Genomic DNA, 12,722 nt, shown 5'->3' with positions numbered 1-12,722 from the left:
CTAAATATTCATTGGAAGGACTGATTGCTGAAGCTGAAACTCCCAATACTTTGGCCACCTGATGCGAAGAACTGACTCATTGGAAAAGACCCTGATGCTGGGAAAGATTGGACGAGGAGAAGGGGAGGAGAAGGGGACGACAGAGGATGAGATGGTTGGATGGCATCATAAACTCAATGGACATGAGTTTGTAAACTCTGGGAGTTGGTGATAGACAGGGACGCCTGGTGTGCTGCAGTCCATGGGGTCGCAAAGAGTCGGACAATACTGAGCAACTGAGCTAAATTGAAGTGGCTAATTAATATATATTCAAACATTAATGACAGCTATTACGCTTGAAGCAGCCACCTGCTGTTTTTCCCCAAGAAGTCTAAAGTGCAGAAAACCTCATGGATGGGCAGTCCCCTGTGACAGTGAGGGCCATTCTCCCAGAACTGTACACTCTGGTCACGGGAGGGGCCACTGCTGGTTTATAAAAGGCACAAGCTGTGTCACAGGACACACCTGACCTTGCCAGCTGCTGTCTGCATCTGGCACCATAATTCAGCCTCTGTGGGCAGCTGGTAGCTCAGTGAAATCCATGGACAGGAGTTCATTTCTGCGAAGCATGTATTCCCACTGGAGTCAGTGTTGTGTGAGAAACCTAATTCTCTACTGCCGTGTAACAAATTAGACCAATTATAGCAGACAATGTCTTAAAACAGCAGGCATTTATTGCCTGCTGGGTCCGGTGGATCAGGAGTCTAGTGGCTGAGCTGGTGGCTCTGGCTCAAGATCTCCCCTGGAGCTGAGGTCAAAGCTCAGGGCAGTGCAGTCTCTAGAGGCCATCCTGGAGCAGGCTTCACCTCCAAGCTCACATCTGGGCCAGAGTTCAAAGGCCTTTCTCCACAGGGCTGCATGGTGATAGGCAGCTGGCTACTCCCCCTGCAAAAAATACAGAGTGAGAACACAGGATTTAAGATGCAGGCTTCTATAACCTAATCTAGGAAATAGTATCACATCACTTCTGCCACTGTGAACTCCAAAGTCCCCACCACTCAAGAGACACACGCTTCCCCTCTTGAAGAAGGGGCAGCTCCGGTGGGTCAGGAGTCTAGTGGCTGAGCTGGTGGCTCTGGCTCAAGATCTCCCCTGGAGCTGAGGTCAAATCTCATGGCAGTGCAGCGGCAAGAAGGGGGAGAAGAGCTTCCCCACACCCAAGGTCAGGGTGGCGGCCAAGACGAGCAACCCCATGTGCAAGGAGCGGCAACTGCACGGGTGCAGGAGGGCTCAGAGCAGCTACTCCATGTTCAAGGTCAGGAGGGGCAGCCGTGAGGAGGTAACCCTTGTCCAAGGTAAGGCGCAGCGGCTGCGCTTTGCTGGAGCAGCCGTGAAGAGATACCCCTTGTCCTCCAAGGTAAGAGAAACCCAAGTAAGACGGTAGGTGTTGTGAGAGGGCATCAGAGGGCAGACACACTGAAACCATAATCACAGAAAACTAGTCAATCTGATCACACGGACCACAGCCTTGTCTAACTCAATGAAACTAAGCCATGCCATGTGGGGCCACCCAAGATGGGCCGGTCATGGTGGAGAGGTCTGACAGAATGTGGTCCACTGGAGAAGGGAATGGCAAACCACTTCAGTATTCTTGCCTTGAGAACCCCATGAAAGTATGAAAAGGCAAAATGATAGGATACCGAAAGAGGAACTCCCCACGTCAGTAGGTGCCTAATGTGGAGAAATAACTCCAGAAAGAATGAAGGGATGGATCCAAAGCAAAAACAATGCCCAGCTGTGGATGTGACTGGTGATAGAAGCAAGATCCGATGCTGTAAAGAGCAATATTGCATAGGAACCTGGAATGTTAGTTCCATGAATCAAGGCAAATTGCAAGTGGTCAAACAAGATGGCAAGAGTGAACGTCAACATTCTAGGAATCAGCGAACTAAAATGCACTGGAATGGGTGAATTTAACTCAGATGACCATTATATCTACTACTGCAGGCAGGAATCCCTTAGAAGAAATGGAGTAGCCATAACGGTCAAAAAAGTCTGAAATGCAGTACTTGGATGCAATCTCAAAAATGACAGAATAATCTCTGTTTGTTTCCAAGGCAAACCATTCAATATCATGGTAATCCAAGCCTCTGCCGAACCAGTAACGCTGAAAGCTGAAGTTGAACGGTTCTATGAAGGCCTACAACACCTTTTGGAACTAACACCCAAAAAGATGTCCTCTTCATTACAGGGGACTGGAATGCAAAAGTAGGAAGTCAAGAGACACCTGGGGTAACAGGCAAATTTGGCCTTGGAATACGGAATGAAGCAGGTCAAAGGCTAATAGAGTTTTGCCAAGAGAATGCACACTGGTCATAGCAAACACTGGCTTCCAACAACACAGGAGAAGACTCTACACATGGACATCACCAGATGGTCAACACCGAAATCAGATTGATTACATTCTTTGCAGCCAAAGATGGAGAAACTATATAGTCAGCAAAAACAACCAGGAGCTGACTGTGGCTCAGATCATGAACCCCTTATTGCCAAATTCAGACTTAAATTGAAGAAATTAGGGAAAACCACTAGACCATTCAGCTATGACTTAAATAAAATCCCTTATGATTATACAGTGGAAGTGAAAAATAGATTTAAGGGACTAGATCTGATAGATAGAGTGCCTGATGAACTATGGACAGAGGTTCGTGACATTGTACAGGAGACAGGGATCAAGACCATCCCCATGAAAAAGAAATGCAAAAAAGCAAAATGGCTGTATGGGGAGGCCTTACAAATAGCTGTGAAAAGAAGAGAAGTGAAAAGCAAAGGAGAAAAGGAAAGATATAAGCATCTGAATGAAGAGTTCCAAAGAATAGCAAGGAGAGAGAAGAAAGCCTTCTTCAGCAATCAATGCAAAGAAATTGAGGAAAACAACAGAAAGGAAAAGACTAGAGGTCTCTTCAAGAAAATTAGGGATACCAAGGGAACATTTCATGCAAAGATGGGCTCGATAAAGGACAGAAATGGTATGGACCTAACAGAAGCAGAAGATATTAAGAAGAGGTGGCAAGAATACACAGAAGAACCATACAAAATAGATCTTCATGAGCCAGGTAATCATGATGGTGTGAACACTCACCTAGAGCCAGACATCCTGGAATATGAAGTCAAGTGGGCCTTAGAAAGCACCACTATGAACAAAGCTAGTGGAGGTGATGGAATTCCAGTTGAGTTATTTCAAATCCTGAAAGATGATGCTGTGAAAGTGCTGCACTCAATATGCCAGAAAATTTGGAAAACAGCAGTGGCCACAGGATTGGAAAAGGTAAGTTTTCATTCCAATCCCAAAGAAAGGCAATGCCAAAGAATGCTCAAACTACCTCACAATTGCACTCATCTCACACACTAGTAAAGCAATGCTCAAAATTCTCCAAGCCAGGCTTCAGCAATACGTCAACCGTGAACTTCCCGATGTTCAAGCTAGTTTTAGAAAAGGCAGAGGAACCAGAGATCAAGTTGCCAACATTCGCTGGATCATGTAAAAAGCAAGGGAGTTCCAGAAAAACATCTATTGCTGCTTTATTGACTATGCCGAAGCCTTTGACTGTGTGGATCACAATAAACTGTGGAAAATTCTGAAAGAGATGGGAATACCAGACCACCTGACCTGCCTCTTATGAAACCTATACGCAGGTCAGGAAGCAACAGTTAGAACTGGACATGGAACAACAGACTGGTTCCAAATAGGAAAAGGAGTACGTCAAGGCTGTTATTGTCACCCTGCTTATTTAACTTCTATGCAGAGTACATCATGAAAAACACTGGGCTGGAAGAAGCACAAGCTGAACTCAAGACTGCCAGGAGGAATATCAATAACCTCAGATATGCAGATGACAACACCCTTATGGCAGAAAGTGAAGAGGAACTAAAAAGCCTCTTGATGAAAGTGAAAGAGGAGAGTGAAAAAGTTGGCTGAAAGCTCAACATTCAGTAAACTATGATCATGCCATCCGGTCCCATCACTCCGTGGGAAATAGATGGGGAAACAGTGGAAACAGTGTCAGACTTTATTTTTCTGGGTTCCAAAATCACTGCAGATGGTGATTGCAGCCATGAATTAAAAGACGCTTACTCCTTGGAAGGAAAGTAGACCAACCTGCTGCTGCTACTGCTAAGTCGCTTCAGTTGTGTCTGACTCTGTGCGACCCCATAGATGGCAGCCCACCAGGCTCCCCCGTCCCTGGGATTCTCCAGGCAAGAACACTGGAGTGGGTTGCCATTTCCTTCTCCAATGCATGAAAGGGAAAAGTGAAAGTGAAGTCGCTCAGTCCTGTCCAACTCTTAGCGACCCCATGGACTGCAGCCTACCAGGCTCCTCCATCCATGGGATTCTCCAGGCAAGAGTACTGGAGTGGAGTGCCATTGCCTTCTCTGAGACCAACCTAGATAGCATATTAAAAAGCAGAGACATTACTTTGCCGACAAAGGTCCATCTTAGTCAAGGTTATGGTTTTTCCAGTGGTCATGTATGGATATGAGAGTTGGACTGTGAAGAAAGCTGAGCACCAAAGAATTGATGCTTTTGAACTGTGGTGTTGGAGAAGACTCTTGAGAGTTACTTGGACTGCAAGGAGATCCAACCGGTCCATTCTAAAGGAGATCAGTCCTGAGTGTTCATTGGAAGGACTGATGCTGAGGCTGAAACTCCAGTACTTTGGCCACATCATGTGAAGAGTTGACTCATTGGAAAAGACTCTGATGCTGGGAGGGATTGGGGGCAGGAGGAGAAGGGGACGACAGAGGATGAGAGATGGCTGGATGGCATTACCGACTCGATGGACATGAGTTTGAGTGAACTCTGGGAGTTGGTGATGGACAGGGAGGCCTAGCGTGCTGTGATTCATGGGGTCACAAAGAGTTGGACATGACTGAGCAACTGAACTGAACTGATTAAAGAAGTGGCTCAGATTTTAGACACATTTGAAAACCCCCACAGATTCTTTGGTTCCAGAAGAAGCATTCTACAGGTCCATGGGGAGGTACAGCCTCCTGACTCAGAAAATGCATCTACTCCAGAGAGGACAGTATCACTTCATCCATGACAGAAGGGGTTTAATGTAACCCACACACCACAGGCAGCTGGCTGGTCCTGGGTAGGGGTGTTACACTGGGGTTCTGCTTGGCCTTTGTTAGTAGGAAAGAGGTCCTGACACCTGAGCATGGCAGGTTATCTTGTTTGCTTGAGTTGTGAACTCCTTCTTGGCCATGGATGCTCTCTGATGGGCATTTACTTGGGACACAAATTTCTTAACTTCCTGTCCCTATATTGGACATACCTCTCCTTCCCAGACCTACTTGTCACCAACTTTTCATTTTCCTTTTCCCAAACCTTGGACCAGTTGCTCAAGCTGTTGGCTGCTGCCTTTGAGTCAGCAGAGAGCCAATTCACATCTCCCTTTTGAAGTGGACCAGATGCACCTATGCAAATCCTGCTCTTGAGAGTGTTGTCATCTACTCCCGAGAGGAAGATGAAATGTAGCTCTACTCAAATCTGGCCTACCACCCACATCCATATATCAGTTCAGCAGACTAGTCACTCAGTTCTGTCCAACTCTTTGCAAACCCATGGACTGCAGCACGCCAGGCCTCCCTGTCCATCACCAACTCCCGGAGCTTGCTCAAACTCATGTCCATCGAGTCGGTAATGCCGTCCAACCATCTCATCCTCTGTCGTCCCTTTCTCCTCCTACCTTCAGTATTTCCCATGATCAGGATCTTTTCCAATGTTTTGGATCTTTGCATCAGGTAGCCAAAGTATTGGAATTTCAGCTTCAGCATGAGTCCTTCCAATGAATATTCAGGACTGATTTCTTTTAGGATTGATAGGTTTGATCTCCTTGAAGTCCAAAGGACTCTCAAGTCTTCTCCAGCACCACAGTTCCAAAGCATCAATTCTTTGGTGCTCAGCTTCCATTATGGTCCAACTCTCACATCCATAAATGACCACTGGAAAAACCATAGCCTTGACTAGACAGACCTTTGCAGACAAAGTAATGCCTCTGCTTTTTAATATGCTGTCTAGGTTGGTCATAACTTTTCTTCTAAGGAGTGTCTTTTAATTTCATGGCTGCAGTCACTATCTGCATTAATTTTTGCCCCCCCCCCCCGCCCAAATAAAGTCTCTCACTGTTTCCATTGTTTCCCTATCGATTTGCCATGATGTGATGGGACCAGATGCCATGATCTTAGTTTTCTGAATGTCGAGCTTTAAGCCAACTTTTTCATTCTCCTCTTTCACTTTTCATCAAGAGGCTCTTTAGTTCTTCTTTGTTTTCTGCCATAAGGGTCATGTCATCTGCATATCTGAGGTTATTGGTATTTCTTCCAGCAATCTTGATTCCAGTTTGTGCTTCATCCAGTCTGGCATTTTGCATGATGTATTCTGCATAAAAGTGAAATAAGAAGGGTGACAATATACAGCCTTGATGTACTCCTTTCCTGATTTGGAACCAGTCCATTGTTCCATGTATAGTTCTAATTGTTGCTTCTTGACCTGCATACAGGTTTCTCAGGAGGCAGGGAAGGTGGTTTGGTATTCCCATCTCCTGAAGGATTTTCCACAGATTGTTGTGATCCACACAGTCAAAGGCTTTGGCATAATCAATAAAGCAGAAGTAGATGTTTTTCTGGAACTCTCTTGCTTTTTCAATGATCCAGTGAATATTGGAAATTTGATCTCTGGTTCCTCTGCCTTTTCTAAATCTAGCTTGAACATTTGGAAGTTCTCTGTTCACATACTGTGGAAGCCCAGCTTGGAGAACTTCGAGCATTACTTTTTCAGCATGTGAGATGAGTATAATTATGCAGTAGTGTGAACATTCTTTGGTATTGCCTTTCCTAGGGATTTGATTGAAAACTGATCTTTTCCAGTCCTGTGGCCACTGCTGAGTTTTCCAAATTTGCTGGCATATTGAGTGCAGAACTTTCAGAGTATCACCTTTTAAGAGCTGAAATAGCTCAACTGGAATTCCATCACCTCCACTAGTTTGCTCGTAGTGATGCTTCCAAAGGCCTACTTGACTTTGCACTCCAGGATGTCTGGCTTTAAGTGAGTGATTACACTGTAGTGGTTATCTGGGTCATTAAGATCTTTTTTTGAGTAGTTCTTCTGTGTGTTCTTGCCACCTCTTCTTAATATCATCTGCTTCTGTTAGGTCTATACTGTTTCTGTCTTTTATTGTGTCCATCTTTGCATGAAATATTCCCTTGGTATCTCTAATTTTCTTGAAGAGAGCTCTAGTCTTTACCATTCTATTGTTTTCCTCTATTTCTTTGCACTGATCAGTGAGGAAGACTTTCTTATCTCTCCTTGCTAGTCTTTGGAACTCCACATTCAGATGTGTATAACTTTCCTTTTCTCCTTTGTCTTTAGCTTCTCTTCTCAGCTATTTGTAAGGCCTCCTCAGACAACCATTTCACCTTTTTGCATTTCTTTTTCTTGGGGATGGCCTTGATCACTGTCTCCTGTACAATGTCACAAACCTCCATCCATAGTTCTTCAGGCAGTCTATCAGATCTAATCCCTTCAATCTATTTCTCACTTCCCCTATATAATCATATGGGATTTGATTTAGGTTATACCTGAATGGTCTAGTGGTTTTCCCTACTTTCTTCAATTTAAGTCTGAATTTTACAATAAGGAGTTCATAATCTGAGCTACAGTTAGCTCCCAGTCTTGTTTTTGCTGAATGTATAGAGCTGCTCCATCTTTGGCTGCAAACAATATAACCAATCTGATTTTGATGTTAACCTTCTGGTGCTGTTCATGTGTAGTCTTCTCTTGTGTTGTTGGAAGCCAGTGTTTGCTATGACCAGTGGCAAAACTCTATTAGCCTTTGCTCTGCTTCATTTTGTACTCAAAGGCCAAACTTGCCTGTTACTCCAGGTATCTCTTGACTTTCTAATTTTGCATTCTAGTCTCCTGTGATGAAAAAGACATCTTTTTTGGTGTTAGTTCTAGGTCTTTTAGGTCTTCATAGAAGGGTTCAACTTCAGTTTCTTTGGCATGGTTGGGGCATAGATTTGGATTACTGTGATATTGAATGGTTTGCCTTGGAAACGAACAGAAATCATTCTGTCATTCTTGAGATTACACCCAAGTACTGCATTTCAGACTCTTGTTGACTATGAGGGGTTGGTTCTCCTTGGATGGCAAACATCCTTCCATTAACCCGGCTTTTTATTCCTTTATGAAATGCTCAAGGAACACCCCCACCTTCCCAAGGTACAGATGTAGACAGCATGGGAGGAGGAGATATTACAGGACCCAAGTCATCTTTGCAGGTTGTGAACTCTGAGCCCACTCAGACCAAAGCTGTTGGACACCACTGATTCTATAACAGAAGTTTGCTTGTCACAACTAGTTTGGTTCTTTGGATTAGATCCCTGATGGCAAACTTCTTTGTAAAGGACCAGATACCAAATAGTCTAGACTTTGGAGGCCATACCATTTCTCCTGGAACTGTAGTATAAAAGCAGTCACAGATAATGTGTAAATGAATGGGCTCATTTACTGTGTTCCAATAAATTTTTAGATGTATAAAATCTCAGTACCTGATAGCTATTTCTTGTTCATTAGATTTAATTAGCAAATATCAATATAATGGACTGGCAGAGGGGGCTGACTCTGCTGGAAAGTGAGGTTTGTGGAAAGAATTACAAGTTCTCAGCCTTTAAAATTTTATCCAAATTATTTTGCCATCAAAGTTCCATCTAGTCAATGCTATGGTTTTTCCAGTGGTCATGTATAGATGTGCAATACCAAAGAATGCTCAAACTACTGCACAATTGCACTCATCTCACACGCTAGTAAAGTAATGCTCAAAATTCTCCCAGCCAGGCTTCAGCAATACGTGAACCATGAACTTCCTGATGTTCAAGCTGGTTTTAGAAAAGGCAGAGGAACCAGAGATCAAATTGCCAACATCCGCTGGATCATGGAAAAAGCAAGAGAGTTCCAGAAAAACATCTATTTCTGCTTTATTGACTATGCCAAAGCCTTTGACTGTGTGGATCACAATAAATTGTGGACAATTCTGAAAGAGATGGGAATACCAGAGCACCTGACCTGCCTCTTGAGAAATCTGTATGCAGTCCAGGAAGCAACAGTTAGAACTGGACATGGAACAACAGACTGGTTCCAAATAGGAAAAGGAGTACGTCAAGGCTGTATGTTGTCACTCTGCTTATGTAACTTCTATGCAGGGTACATCATGAGAAACACTGGGCTGGATGAAGCACAAGCTGGAATCAAGATTGCTGGGAGAAATATCAATAACCTCAGATATGCAGATGACACCACCCTTATGGCAGAAAGTGAAGAGGAGCTAAAAAGCCTCTTGATGAAAGTAAAAGAGGAGAGTGAAAAGGTTGGCTTAAAGCTCAACATTCAGAAAACAAAGATCATGCCATCCGGTCCCATCACTCCGTGGGAAATAGATGGGGAAACAGTGGAAACAGTGTCAAGACTTTATTTTGGGGGGCTCCAAAATCACTTCAGATGGTGATTGCAGCCATGAAATTAAAAGACGCTTACTCCTTGGAAGAAAAGTTATGACCAACCTAGATAGCATATTCAAAAGCAGAGACATTACTTTGCCGACTAAGGTCCGTCTAGTCAAGGCTATGGTTTTTCCAGTAGTCATGTATGGATGTGAGAGTTGGACTGTGAAGAAGGCTGAGCTCTGAAGAATTGATGCTTTTGAACTGTGATGTTGGAGAAGACTCTTGAGAGTCCCTTGGACTGCAAGGACATCCAACCAGTCCATTCTGAAGGAGATCAGCCCTGGGATTTCTTTGGAAGGAATGATGCTAAAGCTGAAACTCCAGTACTTTGGCCACCTCATGAGAAGAGTTGACTCATTGGAAAAGACTTCGATGCTGGGAGGGATCGGGGGCAGGAGAAGACGGGGACGACTGAGGATGAGATGGCTGGATGGCATCACGGACTCGATGGACGTGAGTCTGAGTGAACTCCGGGAGTTGGTGATGGACAGGGAGGCCTGGCGTGCTGCGATTCATGGGGTCGCAAAGAGTCAGACACGACTGAGTGACTGAACTGAACTGATGTATGGATGTGAGAGTTGGACTATAAAGAAAGCTGAGCACTAAAGAATTGGTGCTTTTGAACTGTGGTTTGGAGAAGACTCTTGAGAGTCCCTTGGACTGCAAGGAGATCCAACCAGTCCATCCTAAGGGAGATCAGTCCTGGGTGTTCATTGGAAGGACTGATGTTGAAGCTGAAACTCCAGTACTTTGGCCACCTGATGCAAAGAGCTGACTCATTGGAAAAGAACCTGATGCTGGGAAAGACTGAGGGCAGGAGGAGAAAGGGATGACAGAGAATGAGATGGTTGGATGGTGTCACCGACTCGATGAACATGGGTTTGGGTGGACTCCGGGAGTTGGTGATGGACAGGGAGGCCTGGCGTGCTGAGGTTCTTGGGGTCGCAAAGAGTTGAACACGACCGAGTGACTGAACTGAAGATACATTTTCACAGGGTTCCACTCTCTCCTCTTAGCTAAGAGGCTGGCAGGGTTGGGTATTTAATTAGTGCTGCCACATTTACCAGAAGACGTGGGCTTGATCCTTGGCCATATGTTCCCTGAGACAACAGGAAGTGAGGGGCTTCTTCAGAGCTCCTATCCACACATTCTTGTTCTCAATATGTTCTTAGTGGTACCTTCATTTTTTTTCTCTATGTATTCTCTCTAGGGTGTCAGGTAAAACCGGACGACACTAAGCTTGGACAGTGTCCAGTGGATAATTTGAGGACCCAGGATGTTACCCCACCCTTTGGATTGTCATGGTGTGTTTCTTGCTAGTAAGAGTTTACCCCTGTGCTCCTCAATTATAAGCAACTCAATTCAGAATTCTACCTGAAGAGGCAATTTCCCAAGGCCATTGTTGTATCAGCCAAGGTCACTAAGGAAATAGTTGGCCCTCTCCAATTTACTGTAATTCAAGAAGCTTAATAAAGGGACTGTTCACAAAGAGAGGTCTGGGTTGCAGGAAACAAGCAATAGGGTCTTATCCTGGGCCTAGTGACACTGTGGTGTCCCCACACCCAGATCTCCAATAGGAGAGAGCATCTCTCCAGCTACTTGTGACTTTAATGTGGAGATGGAGCCAGCCCAAGGTGGAAGGGGTGGGGGGAGTACCCTGGCTTACCTCTTTGGCTAAAACAGACTTCACAGAGTAAGAAACCTATGGATGTAGCAAATACAGAACACAGCCAGCATCTCACAGCCAAGAGCAGGCTGGAAAAGGGTGAAGGGTGGAAGTGGAGGGCAAACAAAAAATATCCAGTATAGTTCATTTTGGGTTTTTAAAAATTGTGCATCAACAGCATTGCTTTATGAAGAGAAACCTGTGAGGGGAGAACATATAGAAACAAAATATGTTCCTATCATGTTAAAAAAGTTGAGACAAACATTTCAGTGACTTAAGCTTAACAGGGCCTATATTTGCAACGTTAATTTGATGAGTAACATTCACTGTACAAAATAATAAATATAAATTGTGTATTTAAAAGTTATTGTCATTCATTTAAACATTTTGCTAAAAATGTATGTAGTAGCACTCTCCTTGTGCATCAGTCCTGAAGGATTTTTTAAGAAACCTCCATAAACACGTTTGATTAAATATCGTTGAGGTACCAGGGTTCAACATCAGGTCAAATTGGGTGTCAGTGAATACAATTTCCGATCTCACTTTCCTCATTTTGGTTTTCCACTCAGGGAGTTTTCTTTTCATGTATTCTGTGCGGCTGTACGCACATCCACGGGTTATTTTTCAGTCTCCTCCTGTCTTTAGAGGCAGCGCGGGCAGCGGGGACAGCAAGAGGAGCCGAACCGCCGGTGCCCCTCCTGGCCTCGCCACTCCCAGCTGGCTGGACGCCGGCCTCGCTCTTCTGTGAATCACGAATAACGGTCCCTTCCCCCCAGGGTGGAAGCGAAGGTGGAGATAAATACGTGCAGGGCTTAACACAGCCCCTGGCAGAGAGTAACATGTAGGCTACAATCATTACTATCAGATATCTACAATTGAAATGAAAACCGAGAAGTTATCTGTCGGGGGCCATGCCCATCAAGACCACCTTTTATGAATTACTGGGAATCTCGGGTTTTGTTTGTTTACCTGGTTTTGCTCCCAGATTCCCGAGGTAAGAACCAGCAGGTAAATTACTGAGCCGCTGCACCGACACCACGCACTGACATCAGCACGTCCACACTAACTGTACATTTAATTTTCATTTTCCTCATTTTCTCCCTTTTGGGCCCAGGAAGTGGCGGAGGGATCCTGGGCGAGTACATTGATCTCCTTCAAAGTACTGTGAGGGAATGACCGTGCCGGCAACCGCCAAGACAGCTGCATTTCCGGAGGAAGTGCTGTGACTTTCTTCGCCTCCACCAACCTGTTCGCAAAATCGAAAGGTGTATTCCGAGCCTGAGCTCCACTCCTCAGAGGCAGCCGAGACCCAGCTCCCATAGCTGTCTCCTCAGCGAGAGCTACCCGTCACCGTCGCCGCCACGTTTAAATAAGGCGCCGGCTTCTCATTGGCTGGCACTGCTGCTCACCGATTGGTCCCGCTTGAAGGTGGGCGGAACCTGGGAAGCCCATTGGTGGAGGCGGGAATTTTAAACGGGGCAAAACCTCTTCTCAGTTCGCTTCTCTCTCC

This window comes from Ovis aries, chromosome 12 (assembly GCF_016772045.2).
Source record: "Ovis aries strain OAR_USU_Benz2616 breed Rambouillet chromosome 12, ARS-UI_Ramb_v3.0, whole genome shotgun sequence".
Lineage (NCBI taxonomy): Eukaryota > Metazoa > Chordata > Mammalia > Artiodactyla > Bovidae > Ovis > Ovis aries.
Note: the sequence above shows the minus strand (reverse complement) of the source record.